General features: G+C 47.7%; 1 protein-coding gene and 1 long non-coding RNA gene across 2 annotated transcripts in view; one reads left to right on the top strand and one right to left on the bottom strand.

Moving 5' to 3' along the window:
- Positions 1-311: 311 nt before the first annotated feature.
- LOC142838441 (uncharacterized) lies at positions 312-21,156 on the bottom strand. Its single transcript, XR_012908574.1, has 5 exons — positions 21,024-21,156; positions 9,998-10,217; positions 9,256-9,414; positions 7,667-8,339; positions 312-582 (listed from the first exon to the last, which is right to left on the bottom strand). It is a non-coding gene; the product is annotated as an uncharacterized LOC142838441 (long non-coding RNA).
- Plxna4 (plexin A4) overlaps positions 19,891-26,814 on the top strand; it is a 452,981-nt gene continuing 446,057 nt past the window's right edge. The window contains exon 1 of the mRNA XM_075953914.1: positions 19,891-20,828. The gene's annotated coding sequence lies outside the window, so the exon portion shown is untranslated. The remainder of the gene's footprint in view (positions 20,829-26,814) is intronic.

The following is a 26,814-nucleotide window of genomic DNA, read 5'->3' as shown; positions in this document are numbered from 1 at the left end:
TTTTAAAACCAGCCCCCCCCCCTTAAAGAGCCATGACATTTAGATCCTGCTTCCAAGTTTGAGGTGTAATGAGATGATTTATCATGGAAAATTATTGCTTGATCATCAAAAAGTAATGAAAATTGTCACAGCCTTCCTTCTTAATGATATTTCTCCCTGACTTCCTTCTTCTATCCCCCCAAAAAGGGGTCCGAGGCTAGCTAATTGATAGAAGTAGCCAACCATAAACACATTTTTCAGAAGTAAAGATAAATCCTGTAACTTTTTAATTAAAGCATAAAAGCCCATCGTTAAAGGTACATAAATCACTGAGAAGCCTTTAATTTTTCATACTGTTTTGTTAGGTTTCATGCATGTTTCCAGATGGTTTCACTCCACACTCAAAGGGAACAGGCTTGGGAGCAGTGGCTCGGCAGGACTGGGACCTGGGTGTCCGTGCTGGGTGAGGACTTGGTATTGCCTTACACTCAGGAGAGAGAAACATGAGGGTTCAGCTCTCTTTCCCCCTTAATCTCAGTCTATGTTCATAGGTCCTGGTCAGTTAAGGCAGTGACCAAGGCTCAAGAGACAAGCCCAACAGCTCTGTGGAGAAACAATCCAATAAGGCGAGGCTATAAAATGTCCAATCAAGAAGAGGCATAGATGGGAGGGGGAAGGCAATGGGGAGGTGTAGGGAGGAGGGTCTGGGAGGGGAGGAGGGAGGGGAAACTGCAGATGTAAAAATATATATATAATAAAAATCATTAAAAAGTTAAAAAAAATGCCTGTCAAATGCTCGGAAACCTTGAAGTCAGCATCCTGAAAGAGAGGGATTTGGGAATTACACTGACATGTGTTGGCTCACCATGGAGGCTAGAAGCCCAAGCTCCAAGTGTTGACAAGGGGACAGATCTGTTTCAAGCCCTTTCTCTTAGCTTCTGGTAGTTCCTTGGCTTGTGACAGTGTGTCATTCCCTCAGTGGGAGTGTCTGCATCTGAAGCTCCATCATAAGGAAAGGAGTCAGATCAGAATAGGAGCCTGCCCACTCTAGTATGACATCATCTTAGCCAAGTATATCGACCGTAACCTTCTTTCCAAACATACTTTGAAGTGCTGAGGGAAAACTTCAAAATACGAAGTTGCTGGGGGCAGGACATAGTTAAACCCATAATATTAGCATGAAAGTGATGTCCTTGTGTAATGATACCCAAAGCCTGAGTCTAGCTCATCTGAGGACCATAGGAACATCTCTCACTGCAAGCTGCCTCCAGTCTGATGCTCAGAGGAAACATGCAGTTCCCAGGCCTGCTTTTCTGAGCCTGGGCCTGTTAATCTTCGGTTCTGGCATGTACCTCATTGAACTTTTTTTGTGTGTGTGAGTATTCTGATCTGGTGATGGGTAGTCCCCTATTGTGTATCTCTTGCTTGCCTCCCTTAACAACAGAAAGAGCATACTAACTTCCTGTCACCAATAAGCCAAGGATGGACATTACCTATGACTTAACCCCTTGACTGTATCCTCCTGGGATATCATCCATTAGAGTATGCAGAAACTCTGTGCTCCAGGGCTGGAGCAGTGCAGGAAACAGTCTGCTTCTGTAACCTGGTCCTGTCTGCTCAGCTTTTTCCTAGGTCATCCTAGAGGTCTTCGAGGTTTCCCACTTCTGAACCACTGATGCTCTTCTAATAGGTTCTGTCTTTGCCTAAGAGGTGGGTGGAATCCGTTTCTGTGACTTACAAAACAAGCTCTGACAGATGTACCCAGGATGTCTTCCTGGTTACCTGGGGAGGTGTCGCTCCCTCCATTTTAATCTCAGAACGAGTCAGGATGCATCATAAGATCTAAAAGATGACAGATGACCGCGGAGTGGTTGTTTTTTCTTTCCATGAGTAAGACCTCAGACCTGTTCTCTGAGGATGTGACTAACTCAACCAGGTTGGCGCTGGGGTGGACAGGAAGGAGGCGACAACCAACTGCCACACACTAATTTATATTCCACGACAGCTCACGTTGTATGTCAACTGTGTGGGTAAACAGCTTCGCTGGTGGCAGATCACAGGGCCCAGCGATGTTTATCTTGTTAAAATGGAGTCTAAACCAAAGAGATAAGCTCTGTGTCATCTTGGGGGAGCTAATCCACATGTGTTTGGTTTAGCTTCTGAGATGTGGGCTCTGGTATCATTTGTGTCTCCATAAACATAGGCAGGGTGGGTAATTCTTACTGATTTGAGTTGCTTTCAGATGTATGTGTGTGGGGACCTCCCCCAAGCCAGACTATTTGACAAAATAGTATCAAGGCACGTGGAGAAATATCTATGGCAAACCGAAGGAGAAAGGCAAAATAAGAGGGAGGAAAAAAGGCATGTAGGGGGGTTATTTTTGATTAAAAAGCCTTGCTTTTGTATTTATCTGCCTGCGGTAGCGCCCAATCTAGTCAACAATGTGTAATTCCATTACCATTATCTCCCAGTTCACTCGAGAGGGGCCTCAGCCTGGACAGGCCGAATAAAGGACTTCAGTGTTCTGAACGCTTCTTTCTTATTTCTTCCGCGACTTTATTCCTTTATTGGCAGCTGGCTTAGCGGGAACTAAAGGGGAGCCAGTCAAATTGTTAAGTGAGATTTTAATGTGGGTTTTTAAAGCATTCGGAGAGGGGGAGGTGGTTAAATTAAATAAATGAACAATGCCTCCGCATCTTGTGTGACTGATGGCCGAAGTACTGTGGAGGGCCCTTAGCCATATAAAAGAGCCTCGGCTTTTTTTTTTTCCCTTTGGGCTTTTAATGAGGAAAGTGATTTGGGTTGAATGTTAGGACTCCCGGGTGTCTTCTAGCTGTGCCGCTCAGCAACCTTGTGACTCTGTTTCTCTGCCTGTACCCCATGGCCATCTTTGTCTTTAGCCCACCACAGAGGTGACGCTGGGAGGAAGAAAGGGATGAGCTTCCTCGAGTGCCAGAAGTACCACGGAGAACGGAGAGGGCAGGCGGGAGGTAGATACCGGCAAGTCTCATTTGCTCATGCTAATGGGACACAGGGTTCCCAGGGAGAAAGGAATTGCAAGGATAAAGCCCGGCTCTTGTGTTCAATCCTCGCCTCCCATGGGGTCTTTTATTTCCTGTCCTTACCCTCGTGGACCCTTCCCGGAAATGCCCACCAATCAGGACGCAGAAAAAACAGACAGCGGCGTGGAAAGATGCTGGGGGTGTTGTGACAGATGAGCCCTCCTGGGAGCGACTTGTGTAGAGCGGCAGTTGTGATCTTACTTTCTGGGAGAGGAATTGGGGGTGTTGAAAAAGCACACGCTATGCATTGGTGTGTGTGTGTGTGTGTGTGTGTGTGTGTGTGTGTGTGTGTTTGAGGGGAGCTGGGAATGACTATGGCAGATGCCTGTCCTTGCCATTATGAATTGTAAGAACTCTACATCTGAAAGCAAGAACAGGGACGGCCTTTTTTTGAGGGCCCAATATGTGCGCAGTCTCGTGGCAAATGCTTTATATGCCTTGCATTCTTTAAAAAGTGCTTCTAACTTTCAAAAACTGGGCCTTTATGAGTAAATTTTTTGAGCGCTTCCAACATATGCACATGTATTTATTTATGAGTTATATATATGCTATTGTAATGTGTTATGTATAATATATGCACAACTGTATATATTTTTAAAGAACGAGGGACATAAATAGGGACAGAAGTTACACTTTCTCCCTGCATCCCCACGGAGCCGTGGGCAGATGCTAGGTGCTCATAGCTCACCCTGGCAGTTTCCGTTCCTCACAGCCTGCTTCTCAGTAGGTGTTGTGGCTTCCATTTTGTAGATGAAGAACAGTGGCTGAAATTGTTTTAGGGATTTGCTCAGGTCTGGGGCTATAGTCTGCGTCTCTGATGCCTGATCTGGGTGTCTCTCCATCACTTTGCCCCTTCCTTCTTTTCTACCTACCCCAAGGGCTCTGATGCCCAGGCAGGAGTCCCTGTAGCCCATGCTCCCCTCCCCACTTCCTTCCTTCCTTCCAAGGCTCCCATGTTGATCAACAGGAAACAACTGCATTTTCACTCATTCACATCAATGTTAAATAATCCCATTCCTTTTTTTTTTCTTTTTTTCTTTTTTTTGCAGATATTTACTGTCCCAGCCTCCCTTGCAGCTTACAATGGCCATATGACCCAGTTCTGGCCAGTCAGACAAGAGGAGGTTTCTGAGATTTTTTTCTTTTGCTATTGGACTGGAGTACTCATCCAAAAGAACACCCCAGTACCCCACTGCCTACTACCCTGCTTCTCCTCCCTCTGTGGATAATAATACATAGAGGAGAGGCTGGAGCACAGGCTGGACATTTTCTGATTCTCAGGAAATGAGCACAAAAATAAGAACTTGTCAAGAATAAGTAGTAAGAATAAGGAATAGGAAATCCACAGGAATTTCTCCTGGTAAGCTCACAGAGTTGCTGCGCCAGCCTCAGGGACTACCCGCAGCCTTGTTGCTATGTGAGATGTGAAGTCGATCATCGGTAGAGCCGCTGGATTGGTATTTAGTTATTTACAGAGTCTTTCCGAAGGACACAGCCTCTATTTTGATCTGCTTCTCCCACTGTCAGCCTATTTCTTCCATTTCTCTCTGTATTCAGTCTCCTGGCACCGTGGTTGATCTTCATTGTCAACTTGACGGGCTCTAGAATCATGCAAGAAACGCAGCTCTGTGGTGTGTTGATGAGAACATCTCAAGAGAGTTTTAACTCAGGCAGACCCATCCCATGAGCTGGATCTCCCAGGCTGAACAGAAAGGACAAAGACAATTGAGTGTTGGCTGTCATCTCCCAGCTTCTTGGCTGTGATAAACTGTACCTTCAAAGTGTGAGCCAACATCATGCTTCTTCCTGTCTTCCTTAAGTTCTCTTTCTCAGGTATTTTGTCAGAACAGTGAACAAAGTAACCAGTACAGAAAAACGATGCTGAGATAAGAGTCTGTTGATGTGGCCCAGCTGACCATCTTGTCTGTAAGCTTTTGGAACGAATTTGTGGGAGGAATGTGGAAAACTTTGGAGCTGTGAGCTAAACAAGACTTAGGGTGTTCAGGGCTTAATGAGTCATTCTGATTGGAGAGTGGGCAACCAGGATGCTGACTGAGGGCAAGCAGTGTAAACTGCTCATCAAGTTTCATAGCGGGACGAGAACTATGTTGGGGAGTGAGCTGGAAGCCATTTGTGTTATATTTTGGCAAAAACAAAACTAGCTGTATTGTCATAAAAATTAACATGAGACCAAATTCTAAGTAATGGACAGAATTATTTGATAGAGGAAATTTCAAGGCAGCATAACATTTGATCAATGTCTTAATTATCACTTATTGCACTTACCCAGCTTTCAGCAAGACAAGATCACACAGAGTGAGCAGGAAAGATGGAGAAATGTGCAGTTTGGTGAGAACAGGAGTATGTGCCCAATGGAAGATAAGGACAGAGTATATTCAGACAGAGTATCTTTAATTGTTGCAAAGATTAGTGCCATAAAAGAAAAAGCTCATGTTCTTTGCAGTGATAATAAGAAAATTGTTCTGAGGATGAGATCCTACCTGTCAAAGGCTCCAACTTGTGAAAAAACAAATTTGTTTCAAAGGAGAGACCTGAATTGATAGTGCTGCGGAAGGGCTCCCTGCTTGAGAAGACCTGGTTAGAGGAATGTTTCCCGGGCCCATCTACCAGAAAATACAGAAGCCACTATACTGCAGTGGGAGAGGCCAGGGCACATCTTCAGCTGGCACAGTACTTGGTGACATTGTCTAGAACTGTAGAGCTTGTTTTGAAGATAAGCAAAATACAAGATTTTTAGATCGTGGAGGCTTGCCCCAAGGTTCCAGAAAGGAGTGAAGCCAGGGAACATGGGCTGGGTTGGAGTCCCTAAGAGGCACTAAAAAGGCTGCTGTGTGAAGCTGTGGAGGTGAATTCCAGTTCTGAGGAAAGCTGCCAGAGTGGAGCTCACTCAGGTGAGAGGCTATGTGTGTTGCAGGTGGCAAAACTGGATAGGCCGAGCTGCCCAGGTCTTTTGAAGCTTTGATGACGTCACTACAAGCTCACATTCTGGCACGGAACTGCTATTGCATATGGGAATTATGTAGTTTAACTCCTTTTGTAGGGGCTTGTAATTAAGATATTATATTCTTACTTAGAAGAGACATTGAACTTGGCTTTTAAGACATTGGGAACTTTGGGAGATGAACATTTTTCATTGTGAAATTATCATGAGACTTTAGGGACGAGGGGTAGAGTGTTATGATTTAAAGTGACATGTTTGGGTGCCAAGATGACAAGGGGTAGACATGTGGGGTTGGCCTTTATTATCAACTTAACATTATTTGTAAACACCCAGGACAAGCTTCGTGGGGCACATGTGCGAGGGTATTTCCAGGGATGTTTAGCTGAGACAGGAAGACCCTCTGAAAATGTGGGCAGCACCATCTCAGAAACTGGAGGGTTGAGTGTGTCCCAGACTGAGCAAAAAAGAGGGTGAGAAGGAAGAGTTTCAACAGTCATCTCTCCCTGCCTCTGATAGCAAACACGGTGACCATTTGCCTCCTGTTCCTGTCATCCCAGCAAGAGCTCCACTTGACACCATGCCTTCCCCATCATGATGGACTGTACCCCCAAACTTGAGTCCGGATGAATCTTTTCTTATATTACATTTGTTAAGTATTTTGCTATAGCAATGAGGAAATTGACTAATAGAATGAGTTGGCTTTTAGGAAACTGTGCTGGAACCAGATGGCACAAGAAAGGTTAGGACCCAAAGGTCCTTTTAGAGTGACGGTTAATTTCTCCTAACTCTGTTCTATGTCCCGCAGTTATGGTACTCTATATTTGTGTGTTTATCATGGCTGTTTTTCTCCGTCCCTTTTGTAGTTGTGCCCATACTGACTCTCATAGTTCCCCCACTTGCTTTCTTTAGAGTGTCGCTGCCCACGTACATCTTACCCCAGAGCCTTGTGCCATTTCCTTCTTCTGTTTGCTTTGGTCTTTCCCTGGCTAACCCTTTCTTATCCTTTAAGTCACAGCTCAGAGGTTATCATTTCCAAGAAGTTTCTCTAACCTGATAACCTCTTCCCCTTCTCATCTATTCTGTATATTTGTTTTCATAGAATTTACTACAAGCAGAACTTTTTCGTCTGCTGACCTTGCTCATTCTTATCTCTACCTAGGATGTATGACACAGGAGCAAGCACCTTGATTGCTATGAGCTCGACTTCAGCCCTGGTACCTAGACCAATGCTTGCCACATCATAGGAGATCAAGGCATATTTCCACAACAAATAGAAGAAAGGATGGATGGACCTGCTTATGCGAGCCCTTGTCCCCATTGGAGCGTTTTGATATTTATGAAACAAGCATACTCAAGTATAGCGATCAGCTTCCCAAAGGACTGAAAGTGCTTCAACTTTCCACCACTTAGAAGAACACGTTATGTTATGATTTCTCATGGAGGTGAGCCTTATTTCTTAAAATACTAGAATAGCAGAAACATTGTTGATAAATTTTAAGAAAGAATAATTACAACTTGAATATGATGATCTTATCAGAACCAAGAAGTGTTTGAGGAGTGACACCCTTTCCTTTAAGACCCCTTCCTCCCACCTGAGCCCCCATGTCTTAGTCTCAGTCAGGATACTGCTCTTTCTTTCTTTACTGCTTTGCCCCCTACTCACCTGAGAAGCCCGAGGGCAGTGACTATGGCTGAGAGCTTTGACCTGCAGCCCAGCGCCATATGGTGGGCATCATGTGAATGTTGTTTGAATGGGTGGCTCTGAACATGATATGAGTTATGCAAACTATCTTGTTGGCATATTCTCCCCTATAATTACAATAAAATAGAAAAATCTTTACAGTCGCATAAAAATCTGTGGTCTTTGGAAGATACTTTTATCAGTGCCTTCATCTTATCATGTCTTCGTTTTCTTCTCTTTCTTCCCCTTTCTTTATCCCTCCGTGCTTTCCTTTCTCACTCCATCCTTTCCTACATCCCTCTTTCTATGACATGACACATCATCTTTCACTGTAACTTGAATGCTTGGGTAAGCATGGAGAATCAGGAGGACAAAGATAATGGGGCCTGAAAGGAGTTAGTCACTGGGGAGGAAAGAGTGGGATGCTTCAGTTTTTCTTTCAGGAGAAGAAGATGATGAAGGAAGGGCTCACAATGCTCATGGTAACATAGAGGAATTACTGCCGGGAACAGCAAAGGGACATTTGGACTGACAATTTGGTGTTCCCGTGGAAGAAGCAACTGCAAATTCCTTCATAGAGAAGTTCACTTGATAATGAAGCAATTTTCCCCAGGAGACAGGTGAGAATGTGATTGTTCGGGTGATGGAGGATAAACTAGAGGAGGAAAAAGCAGCTGTTATTTACAGTTATCACAGTGTGGTCAGGTTAGGACAACACCCACTCAGCCCCCAGGCTTCCGGTTCCTAGAGTAAATTGGTATAAGATGACCTGATTTCCACTACCAGAGACCTCTCTGAGATGCTAGGTGCTCAGTTTGGTTCTTAGACCCTTGTTGGCTATAAAAAGTTCTTACAGATAAAGGGGGTAGGGATGGAGGGGTAGAATGGGTACTCCTGGGGAAAGGAGAAGCTGCCAAGTCCATGGGAAGGCAAATCCATCTGGGCCCACACAGAAGAAAGACAGGACCCTGAGTTACATGGAATGCAAGGTGGGCTTAGAAATTGTCTTAACTTAGTTTCCTGTGTCTGTGATAAAATAACCCAACAAAGCACTTCAGGGAAGAAGGGTTGATTGTACTCTCAATTCCAGGTTATAATCCATGATTCTAGGGAAGTCAAGGTCACAAGAACTGAAACTGGTCAAATTACATCCACAGTCAAAAGCAGAGAGCAGTGGATTGATGCACGCATGTTATTGCTCAGCTCACACCCTTCCCTCTTATACGGTCCAGGGTCTGAAATGGAGGGAGGGATGCTGCCAGTGGTGGGCAGGTTTCCCTTCCTCAGTGGTGTAATTAAGATCCTCTCTTACAGATGTTCTCACGGGTCGGTCTAATCTAAAAGTCTCTCACTGGGACTCTTTCCTGGGTGACTCTACGTGGGTCAGATGGACAGCTAAAACTAGCGGTCACGGAGACTACTGAGAAAAATTGAGAATCCTGAACTGGGTTATGTAAGTATTCAGGGGGAAGTGATGAAGAAGTGGCTTCATACAGGGCCGCATTGACTGGGCAGAGGTGGCATTTCTAAGGAAGACGCGGACAATCCAGGTAGGGAAGAGACAGGTTTACCTGAGGCGATTCCTCTCGCTCCTTCCAGATTGTTCAGTAGTAGCATCCCTGAGTTCCATCTTTAGTGGAGATCCTGGGTAGGGTAGTGGTTATCTCCCTTAAATGTGACCTCGTACACATTGCAGTGGAAGTCCATAGATACCTACTGAGTCAATGGTACTGTAGTAGATACAGAAGTATCTGTGAGCCTATGGCACCGTGGCAGATACAGCAGTAGACACAAAACAGCTAAGACGCATGATGTCACTAGACTAGAGATGGCCATTAGCCCAAATACCCATTTCTACTTCATCATTACCCACTTCCTCCCCGAACATGTCAAATGATGAAGAGCTCAGAGCCACTCCAGGAAATCTATTCCTTCAGAGAGCTCGGACTCCTAGAAAGACATTCCTCCTATGGAGCCTAAATGGCTCTACATAAACAAATTATGCTCATTGATCTTGATATGTAGCGTATAGTTGTGTGAAACTGATACTACATTCCACCTCCTTGACAGCCCTTCAAATATCTGAAACCTCATGTTTCCCTGAGTCTTACTTTTTGAAGTCGAAAAGTACGGGTTCCTTTTTATTTTCTCAACTATATCGTGGTTTTACATTTTCTCTTGAGTTGGGCCACTCTCCCCTGAATGTGCTCAGATTGATCATAAAGTAGAAGGCCTTGGGCTGCATGGATGATTCATCTCAAAGTGGAGCAGTGGCCACCACTCCCTCCGGGACTCCACTCTCTGTTAATGTACCTGACATCCAATTGACCTTGGCAGCATCCCGGGGTGACTCATATTGAGCGTATAATAGGTCTCAGCTCGTCGTAATATCTCCTTGGCACTTTATTTGCAAAGCTGTTCTCTACACCTGTGTATAGATGGGTGAGTCCATCTCAGGTGGCCATTTTTCGGGGGCTTCCTGATGGATTTGAAAGCAGAGTGTGCTCTTCATTGCGAAGCTCTGGTCATACACCTGCAGGAGAAAGATAATGAGACGTCTTACTGTAACTTGACAATGTATCTAAAAGAAAGCAAGATCATCCCCTCAAAGGGTTGAAAATTGTAGAGTTCTTTACTGATGGCCTCTCTGAGAGGCAGAAAATGAGGACATCTGGTTCATCATTACTCACTGTGAAGGGCTTCCCAGAAATCTAGTGACAGCTACTGCTGTCTCCCTGCCCTCCCAGCCTTCCTCCTGCCTGGCAGTCCCCCCCCCCCCCCCCGCCCGAGCTTCCCTTCCTGCCTCGCACTGCAAACTTCTCCCCATTACTAAATGCTGTCTTTCCGGCACTCTGGGTTGCCAACTCGGATGTGCTTAACTTCCTCCCTTTTTCCCTTTCTCAGCACCTCAGCACGAGGCCTCATGTCAATACCAAACTTCCCAATGAACACTGAAGGCGTCCCAAATCCAACTCTGAGCAAAGAGTTACAACACTCAGGTTCAATAGCTTTAGTGTAGTCTAGACAAACTTGATAACCATGTCTCGTCTGTCTTCATCAAAGTCACTAGTAATTGTGTTAAATAAGATCAGTTCAAGAACGTATATCCCAAGGAAACTGTCCTTCATGCTGCTGCTGATATATCTGTGAACCTCTGTGAGATTTAACCATTGAGCCCATTCATCTCTTAGTCCGCATAACCCGTCTTCTTCCAAACTTTTATTCATCAGATACCTGATACAATTCAGATATCCTCTTTCATATTTTCTTTTTAAAAAGGTTGTGTGTGGTTTTTTAAAATTTGTTTTAGGAGGATTTCACACAATGTATTCTTTCCCCACTACCCTCCTCTCAGATACTACCACCCCAACTTCATGTTTAAACTTTTAATTTTTCTCACTTCATGCATGTGGGTGTTTTGCTTGCATGTCTGTGTACCACACATGTGCCTGAGGTCTGTGCTTTGAGAGGGTGTCAGATCTCCTGTGACTGCAGTTATGATGTAATTAGCCACCATGTGGCTTCTGAGAATCAAATCTGGGTCCTCTGAAAGAACAGCCAGTGTTAAACACTGAACAATCTCTCCAACCCTCCTATGTTTTCTTTATCTTCAAGCATTACAGGCTTACTGAGTCATGACATGAGACTAATGAACAGGGTTCATTTTTGTGACTGCTTTGGAATAATTGTTTGTGATGCTCCTATGTTTATGTAGTGCAGCCTGAAGCCCCAAACACTGATGGTACTTGAAGATGGAGTCTTTGTAGGTGATAGGGTTTGGAATATGGTCTGGGGTAAAGAATCCACTTATGGTGGGGTTCATGTCCTTATGAATAATGAAGAGATACTTAAGATCATTCTCTTTCTCATCTTTCCCTTTTCTCCTCTCTCCATGAACCAAAGAAAAGCCATGGGAGGTCATGGTCAGGAGTACTGTCCTCACCAAGAATCCACCCAATGCTGGTACTCATCTTAGACTTCCAGGCTCAGAATATTAGGAAATAAACATCTGTTTTTTTTAAAGCCACCTAGTATATGCTTTTTTATTACAGTCGCCAACTGATGAAGACAGCAATCCCTGGCTTATCCCTAGTGATGAACCAAGTCTTGCCTTGAACCACCAAGTTAACACCCTCTGACTGAGGAATTGGTCCATTGATGGACTATGTGTATGTTCATGGACTTTACAGAATTTACATTGTTTTCCCTTTTGTAGTAATAGAGTAATATTTAACTGTCTTTGTTGGCTTTCCTTCTATTCTACCATTTGAAACAATGCTTTCTTACATTAGTAACTAATTTTTGTTTTACTTTTTCATATTTTATATCCATATCATATCTGGGTATTACTTTCTTCAAGTTCCCAACCCTGCTACAAAAGAATATTTCCTTTCTCTCACCCTAAGGTGACTTGTTCTGGTGTGGGAAAATGCCATTCTGATGTATTTATGCAATTCCCCCTGATCCATCTAGCATCAAGAAGAAATCCTCAGGTCAACTTGACTGCAGACTGGTCGTTAGGGGACAACATGAGGACTTCTTTGCTCAGGCAGATCAACCTGCTGAGTGATCTCCAATAGAGGAGCAGCTCGGAGCAGAGAGTAGGGAGGTAGAACAAGGGCAGCCCTGAGCACGATGCAGATGGGATGGAGGAGTGGTTGGCTGGGCTCGGAGGTGAGAGCACAGAGGGCTGGTAGTGCGAAGAAGATGTTTTTAGCAGCAGCATTTGTTTTGTTCACTTTTAAATAAGCTGCTTAAAAAAAATTGAGGATGCAGTTTTTTTGCACATGGTAAAATGCCATAAAGAACAAAGGATATTAATAAAATATGTAATAAAACAATGAAGTATGCATTCCCGTCTCTCTATTTCCTGTTGAACTTTTCGGTGCATCATTTCAGAGTACTCTGTGTATATGCAGATCTATAGAGATAGGAACACACTTCCTGTATGCTTGAAAATATGCAAATACATTTACCAAACCATTGGTTTTCTGCAGAACAGAAACACATATATTAACTTCATCTCATTAAATATCTGCACAGTATTCTATTTCATGGTATACCATAATTGTAATAGTAGTATTCACAGGAAAAAAAAACAGAATTGATGCCGAGCCTTGGATCTTAATCATAAGTCTGAGTGGGGGGAATAAATGAGAGGTGCCTGTGGTACTTTGAATGAGAATGTCCCCCATAGGCTCAGATGTTTGAGCACTTGGCAGCCAGTTGGTGGCGCTGTTTTGGGTATGTTTAGGAGATGTGGCCTTCCTGAAAGAAGCATGCCCACTGGGGGTAGGCTTTAAGGTTTCAAGACTACAAGCCATTCACAGTTTTCTCTCTGTTTCCTGCCTGTGGTTTAAGATGGGAATGCTCAGATGACCGCTTCATGCCTGCCTGATGCTTGGCTTCCACAACACAATGGTGATGGACTCTTATCCCTCTGGAACCATAAGCCCAATTAAACCCTTGCTTCTATAAATAGACTTGGTTATGGCGTTTTCTCACAGCAATAGAAAAGGAACCAATACAGCATCCATTAACAGATTTACACATTGAGCTTCCTGTGTAACCTAAGACAGATAATGTCAATATATTCTTTGCCTTGGTATGTTGATTGGAGAAAAATAAATCACAGTCACTTGATAGAGCAAGAATGCATTCCTTTAAATACTAGGCTTGGAAAAGCAGCAAATGGAAAGAGTATATGTTAATGTTTTCTTTAAAAGTGATATGTGGGAAGAATAGAACACTCACTGTGGCTACCATGATGCTGAGTTGGGCTGGTGCTGTTGACACCTCCAATTATATTATGACTGGATCCCATTTGAACAGGTTTAGAGGTTTGGTCACCAGTGGGCAAGTATTGTTGGGGCAGATTGACAAGAAGTAGAGCCTTGTGGGAAGTCTTCAGGGCACTGGAGCCTTTGGCTAGAGGAAGCATTGCAGTTCTCCTGGGACACCAGAATTAGTTCCCGCAAGAGTGTTGTTAAAGGGAATAAATGTGGCTGTTCCCCCGTCTCTTTGACTTTCCAGCGGTGATGTGACTTCTCTCTCGTTTTTGTGCTCTGATACTTGTGATGGTATTCACTGTGGGATCCTCTCCAGAACTGAGCTAGCGCTGGCACCGTGCTCTCGAACCTACAGAACTAAGAGCCTTAATAGACCTCTTTTCTTTATAAAGTTACTCAACTGTGGCTATTATATTATAGCAACCGAAGGTGAACTAGCACAGATGGAATCTGTTACCAGGCACCTGAATGCCTGGCAGGGTAGGCTAATCTGGACCAAACCTCTGTATCGAAGCCTGTCGTTGGTCCTCTTTAATGCTATGCCAGCTGATGTTTGCTAAAACAGTCCCCATTTGTGATGTATGCAATAGTCATGGTGTAAATATTTCCACAGCGTCTGATTTCCAGCTGCCAGCATGGCCTCACTGGGTGCAGAGATGGCGAAAGATGGGCTTGATTGCTTTCCCCTGTCCTTATATGTTCCACACACCACTGTGCCTTGGACATCTGCCACTCTGAATTCCGAGGAATGTATGCCCTTTGCAAATCTGTCAGCAGAGGAGCCTTAGGAGGAACTCCTCCAAAAGCAAGAAAAGAAAATGGACCTCAGGAGAACAGAGGCAAAGAATGGGGCCTGCCTCAGAGTCCTGGAGGGAGACAGTAAAGGGGAAAGAGTTACTCTGGGTTGAGACTTGAAGGAGAATCCTTTCTGAGACAGACAGTTGTTATTCCCCATTCTCTCTCTCTCTCTCTCTCTCTCTCTGCCTTTCCCCCCCTTTTTCCTCTCTCCCAAACCTTTGGTTTTTGGTATGTGTTGGGAGTGAGGGGCTGAGGAAGGGTCTTGCTATTTAGTCCCAGCTCATGTACAACTGGCTATGTTACCCAGAATGACCTTGAAGCCAGCACTCTCCTGCCTCAGCCTCCTAAGTGCTGAACCTGTGGATGTGTGCCACCATGTGTAGCTCTTCTCTGGCCCTTGTGCAGGCCTTGGCCCTAGTGATGACCCTGGCATCTTCCTGAGATATCCACAAACTTCCCAGGATGGAGTAGAGAAGGTATAAAGACATTCTTAGGGGAAAATGTGGGAAGGAAAATCAAACTACTAGTCTGGCATTTCCTGGTCTTTATTGTGCCTTCTATCCATAAGTACTGGCCATTGTCTACCCTTTTCCCTTGTGGTGTGATGAGGATCAAGATCATCTACAGGCAAAGCTTTAGGAGAGAGGCCCCAAGGGGAGTAGTGTTCTGCAGACACAAGGTCTCACACTGGGGTCCTACTCAAGCTGGTTTTCAGAAGGCTCTCGGTCAGGGGCTGGAGCCAGACAGCTCATTAAAATGAATAGGACCTAGCAGGCCTTCTGCATCACTCCTGGACGTCTCTGATTGCTGACAGTCTGGAACTGATGACAGCCCACTTCAAGTGAATGCTGGACTTGAACGTTCCCTGTGTTTTCCTTCCCAGACCCTTGGTCTGGTTTTGTCGTTTTCATTTAACACAGTGAGATGTGTTGAGGAGCTTGACCCCAGATTCCTGCAGGGAGGTCCCAGCTGGGTGTGTATAGGAGTTCAGTCCTGCCCCGTATCAGGTTATCATGTGTGAAACATTCCCCTCCCTTCTTCCTTATCCTAAAGCCAAGTAGGCGCAGATAATGAGAGTGAAAGGTTAAGAGACCCAGCAAATGATCTGTTCTCCCTTACCTCACTGTATCGGGCATGTATTACTTCCAACTTGCTCCCGGGAAACACCATCCGATCCCTGCATCCCTGCCCCGGAGAGCCCTGAACCTCTCTGGAAGATGCCGAGGGTGCAATCAAGTGTTTATACTTTCTTTTTGAAGAGAGACTGGAAGCTTGCCAGATCTGGGACCCTGCTGTTTCTGACCAACAGACTTAGGGCCATTCTCATCCTTTTCCCATCTCTTTCCACACCACCACATCTTCTAACTTTTCCTCTTCATTATTAAAGAGATAGTTCGCCAGTTGGTTGAGAGAGAAAGAATTCTACAGAGTAGATGAAGAAGGCTAGGAAGGAGTGGTTGAGGCACATAGGAGCTGCTTCTTAGGACCAGACAACCAAGATCGCCAGTGTCCGTGCACATGTAGGGTCTGATGAGGGGCATCTTCTCTGTCTTTGTACCCTCCCTGTGCAGTCCAACAATCCATAGCAAAGCCGCAACACTGGCTGTTAGCAACAATAGAGACAGGCAGAGGCATGGCTGATAACACCAAGATGTTTTCCTGCCAAGCGACTGGTGGACAGTGCATGTTTTAGAGACCTTTGGAAAATAACACCATCAGCTCCAAAGTACAGTCGCCACAGGTCAGGGGGCAGGGTCTCTTACCTTATGGAGGAGTCCCAGAGGGAGCTGACAGTGGTGGGCGGACAAAGCCTTAGATGAGTAGAGGGGAGTGAGGCACGGATGCTAACGTCTGCATTGTCATTTATTTCCATGGGATAGTGAAAAGGGAACCCTTTGGATCCTAAGACTATCACAACTATGATGACAGGGATGCACCATCCCCACCCTCCCCAAAGGAAACCATTTCTCTGTCCTATGGCTCAGCATCTAGAAGATAGACCCATGTGTTCTAGGCTTACTTAGCCCCTTAGTGACATGAGGAAAAACAAGTTTGAATGGATTGAGAAGCTGTAAAGCTGCTGTGGATCTTTGAAAGAGCAGTTGCCAAGGAACACGCACATCAAAAGCTGCTGGAGTGTAGGGGGACATCTTGTAACACGTCCTGATGGTGGCAGGGCCACCTGCTTTCTGTCTACAACGCTGCCCCGTCGGTTTGGGCAGGCTAGGATTTCCCATTCTTGTCTACGATTTGGGATGAAGTCGATAATTATGCTCTCCTGCAGGTGGCGCCACAATGTAGGTTTTCAAGCAGCCTTTGGCCAGAGGTTTTTATCCTGAGCATAGAGCAGGACCCAGCTATGGGACAGCTCTTGGGAGAAAGATGTCTCTGTAGCACCACCAGACTCTGGGAAATTGTTTAATAAACAAACCTGGCTTTGTCTCTGTTTCTAAACTAATAAAATGGTCATAATTAAGTGAGAGGAATTTAGGAGTCTACTCTCTCCTCTTAAACCTGGCCCGTTTATTCAGCCACGAGAGATGAGCCATCAAAATCTCACAAAAATAGCTTCTTTAGAAAAATAGGGCTCTATGAAGCAATACGCCATTTAACTCCTCCCTCTTGTGGCCATGGGGCCAGGCGCTGACCTACCCAGCTCTTCCACCAGGCCAAGGATGCAGTGAGCGAGTCACAGATCCATCGAAAGCAGGGACCGGCTAGACTACCCAGAGTATGTCTGTCTTCACCCCTCATCAGCTGGTGGGGGTGGCAGAGCTAGAGAGAGCTAGCAGAAGAGCTAGAGGGCTTGTCGCGAGTGCAGGGCCATGACGTGGACCATTGCACGATGCTGGCTTTGCCGGTCTGTTGATTCATGGGGAAGAGTCAGGACAGCAAAGCGCCTGCCCCCTGCATTGTACCACCGGAGGAAAGAATACTTTCCTATGACAGGGAGGACACACTCCTTCCACGTGCATTGCGTTAGAATTCCAAATCACGCTCACAGGGGTTGTATTTCGTTTGAATGCCACTGCAACCAGAACGCAAAAATGTGGCTGGGGAGGGAGGGAGCGCCACTGAGGGCACATGACCTGTGCAAAATGATAGTGATGGTGAGTACCAGCGTCAAGGAGCAGGTCAGTCTGCCTTCTCAACCCCCACCCCACTCTGGACTTGAGGGGACATTCAATAGGCCCGCAGGTCTCTTGCTGTGGCTATTTTGACCCTTCCTGCCATTCCTTACAATGGTGTGAAGCCTGCCTTCCTCCTGTGGTATTCAGTGGGAGCCAGGGAAGCAAAAGGCAGTGTGCAGGAAGGTCCCATTAAGAATGGGAGGGCTGGCAGGGGCTGCACCTGCCCTTTGTGGCTCCAGCTTTCTGCACGCTCTTTCCCTGTCGCTGAGTTCCGTCATTACTCTTCAGGCACCACGCGGTATTCATTCCTCTGAATGAAAATAAATGACACCCCACACCAGGCAGGAGATAAAGGATAATAAACACACTTTGTTTGCTGCCTCTGGAAAAAAAAATCTTTGACTTCCTGTCCATCCATCAGGACATTGGGACTGGAATTTGCACACACACACACACACACACACACACACACACACACACACACACACTACAAGGAACAGAAAAGACAACCAGGCAGTATTAAAAACACTTGCTGGGATGATTGATGATTGACTGAGAAGGGGGTTAGTCCTCACTTCCTCTCCCTTCAGCGTTTTTACAGAAGTCCCCTGTAGCTGAGTGACAGTTGTGTTTGAAAAGATCTTGTGTATACCTTTAGTGAAGCATATTATTTAAGTAGCCTGGAAAGGTTTTCTGTAGGACTTCCTAAGCTGCCACTTCTAGGGTGAGCCAGTTGGGGTGGTGTCATGTGCTAATTTTAGAGGTTTGGGTCCAGGGGAGACAAGCCTTATGCAGACCCGCGGGGACAACTTCCTCTGATTTTGCATGCCAGGTGTCTCTGCCGTCTCATGTTAGACAGACATTTGGCCCCGGGGCTTGCTCGGTTCTGGAAGGATGTCAAAGCAACAGCAGCAACACGGAATTATTGTTATGTGTTTCTCTGGGCTTCGGAAACTAACTTGATATTGTGTGCTTTATCTCGAGTCGGGGATCCAGAGTTTCTGAGAAGAGAGGAGCCAGATCAATGCATTAAGGGGAGCTAATAAGATAACCCTTGCTGTTTTCTGGGCCTTGCCATGCTCAGCGGACAACCAGAGCCTAACCGGGCTCCATGCTGTCTCCTGGAACACCCTTTAACTGTAACAATGTCTGTCTCTCTCCTGCACACATTTAATTCATTGCCTCCTTCTGGGGAGAGCAATTTCAACCAGGTCCTGTGTGGGGAAGCCCAGGCCTACCCACAATATGTTGCCTGCCCCCAGGCCTGGTATAACGTGTCAGCTCACAGCTCATTTCAAAGTCCACCCAGTTTATAACTTTGATTTCTGTGAAAATATAACCCCTGTAGGAAGGTGGAGGCATCCATACTGCTGCCGGTCATCTAATAAGTAGCTTCTGGGAGGTTTGGATGAGAGGGACAGACATTTGCTGGGAGTTGCTGGGGTTGAGGGAAGCTAAGGTGAAGAAATGGCATGGGTAAGTGGGTTGGGAGCCCCAAACCATAGTCTTGAGACTTTGAGTGGCTTGACACTTCTTTCATCACTGGCTGCTCTCAGTGGACATGGCTGCCAGTGCCATGTTCCCGGAACTAAGGCAGAAGTAGGCTTACAGAGTTGGGCAGACACACAGGTCGGCATTCTGGTTTGTTTGTTTGTTTTATTATTTTTTTTTGGTTGGGCATCTTAGTGGGGAGTGGTCTATGCAGAGATATTCTAGATAGTGCTATCTGCTTCCTTTCCTCACCAATTTCTTGTCTCCCAGATGTTGTCTCAACTTAAGCAACCTTGGGGTTTCTTTTTTCGGGCATCCAAAACTACTCTGACGTTAGCATTGTCTGATATATGTTTGGGCTATGGTCCAGGACCTAGGGCTTCAGAAACAGAGAAGCAAGGTCAGCCTCTGGACATATCAGGTTCCCCAGGAAGCTTTGGGGCTTCATTTCTTTTTTAGGACTAGAAGACTTGGGCTTGGGCATTCTCTAGTGGTCTGCAGGGTTACCTTGGTTGGGGGTGGGGGGAATAGGGCTGGACCAGAATTATCGTTTAGGGATGGGTGTATGTTTTGGCAGGTGTCTGTTAGGAATACCCGAAAGTGCCTCTGACAGCCTGAACCCACATGCCTGAGCGGGAGGGTGCCTCAATCCAAGCGTACTTGGTGTCACCATATATGCGCCACGCTGCCCTATGTCGCCACCATCAGGGTGGCTCGAAAGACCCAGGGGGTGTCTGCAAAGTCCACTCTGGGGAGAGCGGGCGAGCCTGCGGCGTCAACGTGCAGGAAAGCGCCCCCTGCCCCCTCTGCCGGCCGTTCTACCTCGGTCTAGATGTCAGCCGCGAGCTCCGAGCCAGCGAGCGAGCCAGAGAGGGAGCGGCGGCGGCGGCGGCGGCGGCGGCGGCGGGCCGCGGGCGGCGGGGAGGGGGAGGAGGAGAGGAGAGGGAGGGAGGAAGGGAAGCAGGGAGGGCGGGAGGGAGGAGAGGAGGACCCAGAGAGCGCCAGGCAGCTGGAGTTTTTGCAGCGCTTGGCCGGGCTTCAATGCACAGCAGCAGCGAGCCGCGGCAGCAGGCAGCCCGGGAGCTCCGGCGGCGGCCGAGCCAGCGGCGGCCCCGCTCCCTGCCCCCTGCAAACTTTGCAAGCAGCCCGCCCGGGGGGCCGGGGGCGCGCCCGGGAGGCTCGGCTTGGACCACGGCCGCACTCTTGGCCGCCGCAGCGCCAGCCGCCGCTGTCGCTGCTATCACCGCAGCTCCGCGCCTCCCCGGGGAGCAGCCGGCGGCTCCCGCGGCCCCCAACCCCGGTCCCTGGGCATTGCCCGGCTAGTCCCCGGGCAGGGGTGGGGGTAACAGCAGCGCCGCTAACCCTGGGCTGCTAGGGGGTGGCCGCCACTACCCAGGGTGGCGCGCAGAGGCTCAGAGAGCGCTCCCCGGCGGGTCCCCAACGCACTCACCGCCGCGCCAGGGCAGCGGCCCGACCCGGCTAGCATGGGCGGCGCGGAGTGACGCCGCCGTGCCCGCTTGGCATCAAGGACATTCAGCCCGCGGGGGTGGGGACGAAGGGGGGCAGCCCCGCGTCGCCGCCGCAGCCCCTGAGAGCACTGTCGCTGCTTGGGCTCCGGGGCTGGGTGGAGGAAAGGGGTGCTTGGAATCGATCCACATTTTCTGACCTTTTTGTTGGACATTACGCCCACCTTGGACGTTGCAAGAGGAGCTGTCAAGCCCGGCAAGCTCTGATTTGGCCCCCTCCGTTTTCCTCTGCTGCTCGTGGCTTCCCCGTGCCTCGGTGGAGTATTTGCGTTCGGGGCTGGGGCTGAAGGAGGCAGCCACACGCGCGCACACGCACACGTTCAGAGGAGGGCGAGAGGCAGCGGTACAGGCACCATCTGCAGTGTCAATGCGGCGCTGGGGCTGAAGGAGGGAAACGCCGCTCTTCCAGGTAAGGAGCCACCGGCCGGGCGCAGGGCCAGCGGGGCAAAGCGGGCGGAGGTGCCGGGTCCGGTCCCAGAGTCCTCGCCTGCTCCGAGACAGCCTCACACACACACACACACACACACACACACACACACACACACACACACACAATCACACGCGCGCGCACACATGCATACACGCATACACTGAGCTCACGCACCTGCCCACGTCCCACCTGGACACCCGCGTAGGTGCAGCGCAGCCCGGAGCAGGGATTTCCCGTGTTCTTCTCTTCACCGGACCTAGACTTCTCTTGCCCAGGACTTTCAGGGTGGGATTCGATAAATGACTGACTCTCCTATCTAGCCTGGTAGGATGAGGGAGCGATTTTGCTGTTTCTAGCTCCTTTCATTTCCTAACTGGTTTTTACAAAACAGGAGAAGTCATGGGAGGTCTTAGGAGACCCGCCCAGTGCAATTGCGCCCTTGGCTTTTGGACACTCTATTTTTTTCTTTCCTTTTATTAAATAGGATAAAGACAGAGAGCTATATGCAGATAGATATATAAAGGACAGAGATTAGGAGATTGTGGTGATCGGGCGCCTGGGAGGAGGCCACATAAGCCACCGGGGCTGCAGTTCTGTAGGGCGGCGCATGTGGAACAGACTCTGCGTTTTGCTAGTAAAGGCAGCACACACGCCTTTCCGAAGCGTGGCACTGCTTCCCCGGAATGTGCCGGGATTTCAGGCGGGGAGGGGCTTTAACATCAAAGCTAGAGGAGGGATCCTCGTCTAGGGAGGGTGCTGCGGTCCTTTAAGGAGGATCAACCCTTATTCACGTTGCCAGTTGCTGGTAGACAGCAAGCAGACAGGGCTTGGGGATACAGCTTTGTGGCCAACCTCTCACTTCCTTATCCTTCTCTGTGCAAGTGAGGCAGTTTCCCCGGGTGTCTTTAGCTAACACCTGTCACATGTCTTTGGGGTATGCGTCTGAGAACGCAAACTAGGAGGAGAGTAGAGATGGATGTAGACTCTATCCAGGCAGAAAGGACCGTGAACACATTGGCATACCTGCCCTTTAAGGTATTGGGTCTACTGTGTCTCCCAGAGTCCAGATCCTCTGCGTGCAGAACTGTTTTCCAGAAGTCAATGGTTCAAGTTGTACTTCCCCAGAGCTCCACCCCCCCCACACCCTAGTTTCAGAGCCTGCTCATTCTGAAACTTTTCCTAGAATGGATGGGGAGGGGGTTGGGGTTCCAAAGGGCTTTTTCATGGCTCCCCTATTAAAGTCTAAGAGAGACTTCTTTGGGGCCTCAGTTATTGCCTGGAGAAGAATAGAAGGTTCAAATACATCATTATTTCAGGCTCGAATACACATATAGAAAGTTTCTATCCTTCTATAGGTGTTCCTTTGTGGTGTTTTTGGGGCATCCTGATAAAAATGGGATATACTTCTTTCTTCTTCATAAGATCATGTGTTCAGAGTGTCTCATAAACCTACCAAAGGGAGAAATATGTTGGGAATCTTCCAGAAGGTGAGGGACAAGGACTCTTGAACAAGGGGGACTTAAGTGCAGGTGCAGGCTTTCCACTGTCTTAGAAACCCTGATGATGGGGTGCAGCCACTGAGGGCTTTCTTTGTACCCTCAGCTCTCCTATTTTTCAAACTTTTTTTTTCTGACCCCACCAAGGTCTCTGGCTAGGCTTGGGGAGGGGGTGGGGAGCAGATGCCCTAGGAGGGAAGCCTTATGCCTGCTATGTGTTGTGTGAGCTGTCCTTTGATTGATTGAAAAAGGTAGCAGGGATAAAGGAAAGCGTCTCACAATGAGAACCCGGATCAGTGAGAAACATTCTTCTTTTTAAGAATGGTGGGTGTGCACACATCCAGCTGCACACATGCGCCTTGCCAAATGCAGTCTTGTCCAAGCACGGGTGCCAGGGGCATCCACTTCTGACTTCTGGGTTGTGGAAAAGCATTGGTACGTTATAGTGTGCACACACTTGGAGAGCGTGGATGGGGAGGGCCCGTCTATGCATGCGCATGGCTGTGGCACATGGTTTGGAACCAGCAGCAAACTACAGTGACAATGAGTATGTCCCAGAGAGGCATTCCTTCGTGGGACCCCTGAGGGCAGGAAGCTGAGGTGCAGATCTCTCCTGCCCCAACAGCCGTCTCTGTTCCCCTCTTCCCTTTCTCAAATATTTGCAGCCTCAGGATCTGTTATTTTAAAGCCAAGGCAACTATCATTATGCTGGCTATAAGCTAAGTACTGGAGCTCAAAAGAATCCCCACACTTTCTGCACTTACCATTGGTTTCTAGGAAAAGATAGGCCATAATTAACACTGTGTGTGTGTATGTGTGTGTGTGCATGTTTCATTTCCTGGCTCTTTTGCCCAGCCCTGGAGTATACCACAATATCCTTGCTCCACTATTCTTCTGCGGGCTTTAAGTTCTCTGGTCCACACTGGAAGACACTCAGTTGCATGCACCAGGAGAGGCCCAGACACAAATGACTCTCTTTGGTCATCCTTATTGAGGCTGGAAGTTGTTCTGGAAGCATCCTGTGAACAGCAGGCATGGTTCACCCATGATCTGCTCTGCGCTCACTAAATCCTGCTTACACACACACACACACACACACACACACACACACACACACACACCACCCTGAAAATATTTCAGGGAGGAATTTTTCTCCTAGGCAGCCAATTTGCTCTGGTCGCCTTCCCTGTCTCTCTTCTCCTGCCTGCAGACAGGGAAATCCACATGGCAGAATCTGCCTCCACTTGGCCTACAGATCCTTTTAATCATGAGGAGGGCTGCTGGGAATTAAATGGGGGCTTTCTAGGGTGGCAACATTCCTACCTAGGACAGAGAGCTCAGGGGGATGGGTTAGTAACTGTTGCAAGCTCCTAGGTATTGCCAGGCTTTGATGGGAAGAAATTATAGCAAGCGTCTCTCCTCCCAGCCAGCTAGGGGGCATTTCTCAGCGGCTCCAGCCCAGTCTCACCAGAGAGGGCACTGCACAGACAATGCACACTGGAGACCTGTTGGAGTGGCTCTCCGACTGGCTGGGATGGGGCGGCGGCAATACTGGGAGCCTACCATGATGAGATTCTGACTTTGATTACTCTGCAAAGGATGCATCGCTCTCACCTCGCCTTTTATTTGTGTACCGTGCTCCCCGATGGGAAACTGGCTCAGGCCCTCGCAGTTGTGCAGGGTTCATTTCTTTCACGCGACACCCCCTTTCCTCCTCCTTCAAAGTCCTGTCCCTCCCTCCCCTGCGCTTGCGACCGCCGCCTCCCAGCTTTGTGCTTGTATCCACCAGCCCATTCACCCTCAAATTTGCTGCACTCCACGAAATCAATATAACATGAATTTAACGACAGCTGGATGATTAAGTGTTATTTATATTTAAAAGCGGCATTTAAAAAAGACATCGTGCTAATAAATCAAAGGGCTGTTTGGGAGATGCACATGATTAGGGTAATTGCCCTGGAGGCTCCATTGAGTAAGGCTTGGTCCACACAGAGCCCTGCAGACGCTGTTTCTTTAAAAGCTAGTCCTTACTGTTCCCTCCCCTAACACCCACCTGATCCCCTCTCCGCTGTCCTGCCTTACTCTGGGTCCCCCTTCTGTCTTTGCTTCCCAGGCGGCAGGCAGATATTCTAGTTATGACAGGAAGGTGGAGCCAGCAAGGAGATAGGAGCAGGCTATGCCTCTAAGTGGAAGGAGGCGGATCTTAAAAGGGAAGGCAGGCAGGGGTCCGGATTCCGGGCTGGAGGCCTTGTTCCAGAAGAAGGAGGCTGCTTCTCCACTTGCTGAGAAGCAGAATAGCTTCTAGAAGTCCTGAGTGAGGAACCCTGTCCTATGATCTCATGGGATCAGCCTCCCCAGGGAAGCAGCTGTGAGGACATTAGTGTTGGCCCTTATGAAAACCCTGGGATGGAAAATAAGTACTAATTAATGATGATCGTAGTGGCCGGTGCTTATGAAGCATTTCCTTTTGATCTGCCTTCATCTGAATACTCTAGATGGAGTTGCTCCCTTTAGTGTCCGTTAGCATCCAGAGGCAATGCCTACCGCTGTCCCTATATCCTCCCAAAGGAACTGAGATGAGGGAGGTTGAGGACTTTGTCCAAAGTCACATAGCCACCAAGTGGTGGAACCAAGTCTCAGTGCTGAGCAGTCTGACCTGGCTTCTTACTGCTTGCCAAGTGAGTGGGAGAGTGTGATGGGGGTCCTGATGGCTCCTTTGGATTATCTCCGACCCCAAGCAAAATGTTCTATTTGTTGAGCCTCAAATTTCCCTGTTAATTAAGGGGATTTTCCTTGGCTGAAGGTGGATTGCAAAGTTGCACGGATTTTCCTAGTAGACCGATCAGCTCTGAGGTTGATGGTTACTTGATTTGGAAATCTCTGTTTTTCTCTGGGAAAAACACAGAAGACATGGCTGAGGGACTGAATGGAGTCTCCATCTTTGCTCTGGATTCTGGGAAGCTCTAGGGGTCTGGTTCTTTGTAGTGAGTATTTCATATTGTTGGTCTTGTGCAAAGCATACTCTCCCATGGAATGCTCAGAGAAGCCTGTAAGGTGGGGTATTGAGGCTTACCATTTTGATGGCATGAGAACTTAGGCTGAGGTGACAGTTAAAGATGCCCCAGACCCAGGTTGCTAAGCAACAGATGGCCAGTTCACTGTCGGGCAAAAATTCATGCTATGGCACCGCTCACAGGTGGTGCTCTGTAGCTGTTCTTTCATTCATTCACTAGCTCTTGGGGTTTAAATTTTAGGATCCAGAGGCAGGGACAAGGTCATGTCATACGCTGTGAAAGTTTCTGCCCATGGCCTTGCCCAGGGAGGGTAATCCTGCAGCTGTAATGGAATTTGGAATTCAGAATAGAAGAAGGAAAGAAGGTGGAGTGGGTACAGGCTAGGAATCACATTGTGACATGAAAAGATACACAAGTAGGGTCCCAAGAAGCTAGGCATTATGCTGGGTGTTGTCCCACCCAAGGCTATGGCTCCCTGGACTCAGTCCATTGGGTCTTCATACTCTCAGGCTCAGAATAAGAGAGGGTCTAGTGGTTAGGATTTCCGTATAACTTTCAAACAAGAGACTTTCATCCCATGCACAATGTAATTTGCTTTTCTACACTGTGCAGTTCTGTTAAACTTCGGGGAGGTTAGAAGCGGCTTGCTTAGAATTTTATCACCCCCCCCTGGGTGGGAGGGGGCAAGAGTTGGGAAGGCAGAAAGGACTCAGATTTAAACCAACAGGTGCCTGTGAGTTCTGAAGCATCCTAGGAGCCTGGGGCTGTCAGCTGGAATATCCACTCCCCTCCACGGTGCCTTTCCCATGAACCAGGATTCGCAACAGCAAATTGGATTTTAGGATGTTTTTGTCACCCCAACACAAAACACATCACTAGCTAAGAGGATCTTGTCTTCACAGTCAATGTACTGAACCCAGCCTAACGCAATCACTTCCCCAGCTCTTACAAGGAAAAGGCTTTCATTATGAAATGGGAGGAGAGGAACACTTGGAGATGAGGCCACTGAAACTACAGCGTCTTTCGCTGCAGGCCGGCGCTTCCCATTTGACGCAGCTCATGAAACTCTTCTTGGGAGAGCGCAGCTCACTTCTCCTGGGCCAGTGAAGAGCCAGGAACCAGAGGGTGAAGCAAATCAGACCTTGGATTTATCCCAGAGGTCAAAAGGCAGGAAAGTAAGCGGAGCGGAAGTGGTGGCTGTTTCTGTTTACACTGGGTGTAGAGCCTCGTGCTGGCAATTGACACTGGGTTTTCAATCGAGCCAGTCTATGTGGTGTGGCAGCATTGCAGAGGGTAGGAGGTACATTTTCTCACCCTTCAACTCAGTTTTGCTTCTTGAAGGTAATAGCAACAAGAGAGTAGAAAATCCCAAAGTCCCGTTCTGTGGTTGTGTAAATAGATATCATACACACCAAATTTATCAAGTCTAGTAAGTTTGAGACACTAGGTAAGTTA

This window comes from Microtus pennsylvanicus, chromosome 19 (genome assembly GCF_037038515.1).
Source record: "Microtus pennsylvanicus isolate mMicPen1 chromosome 19, mMicPen1.hap1, whole genome shotgun sequence".
NCBI classification, from domain to species: Eukaryota; Metazoa; Chordata; class Mammalia; order Rodentia; family Cricetidae; genus Microtus; species Microtus pennsylvanicus.
This window is presented reverse-complemented; position numbering and strand designations above follow the sequence as displayed.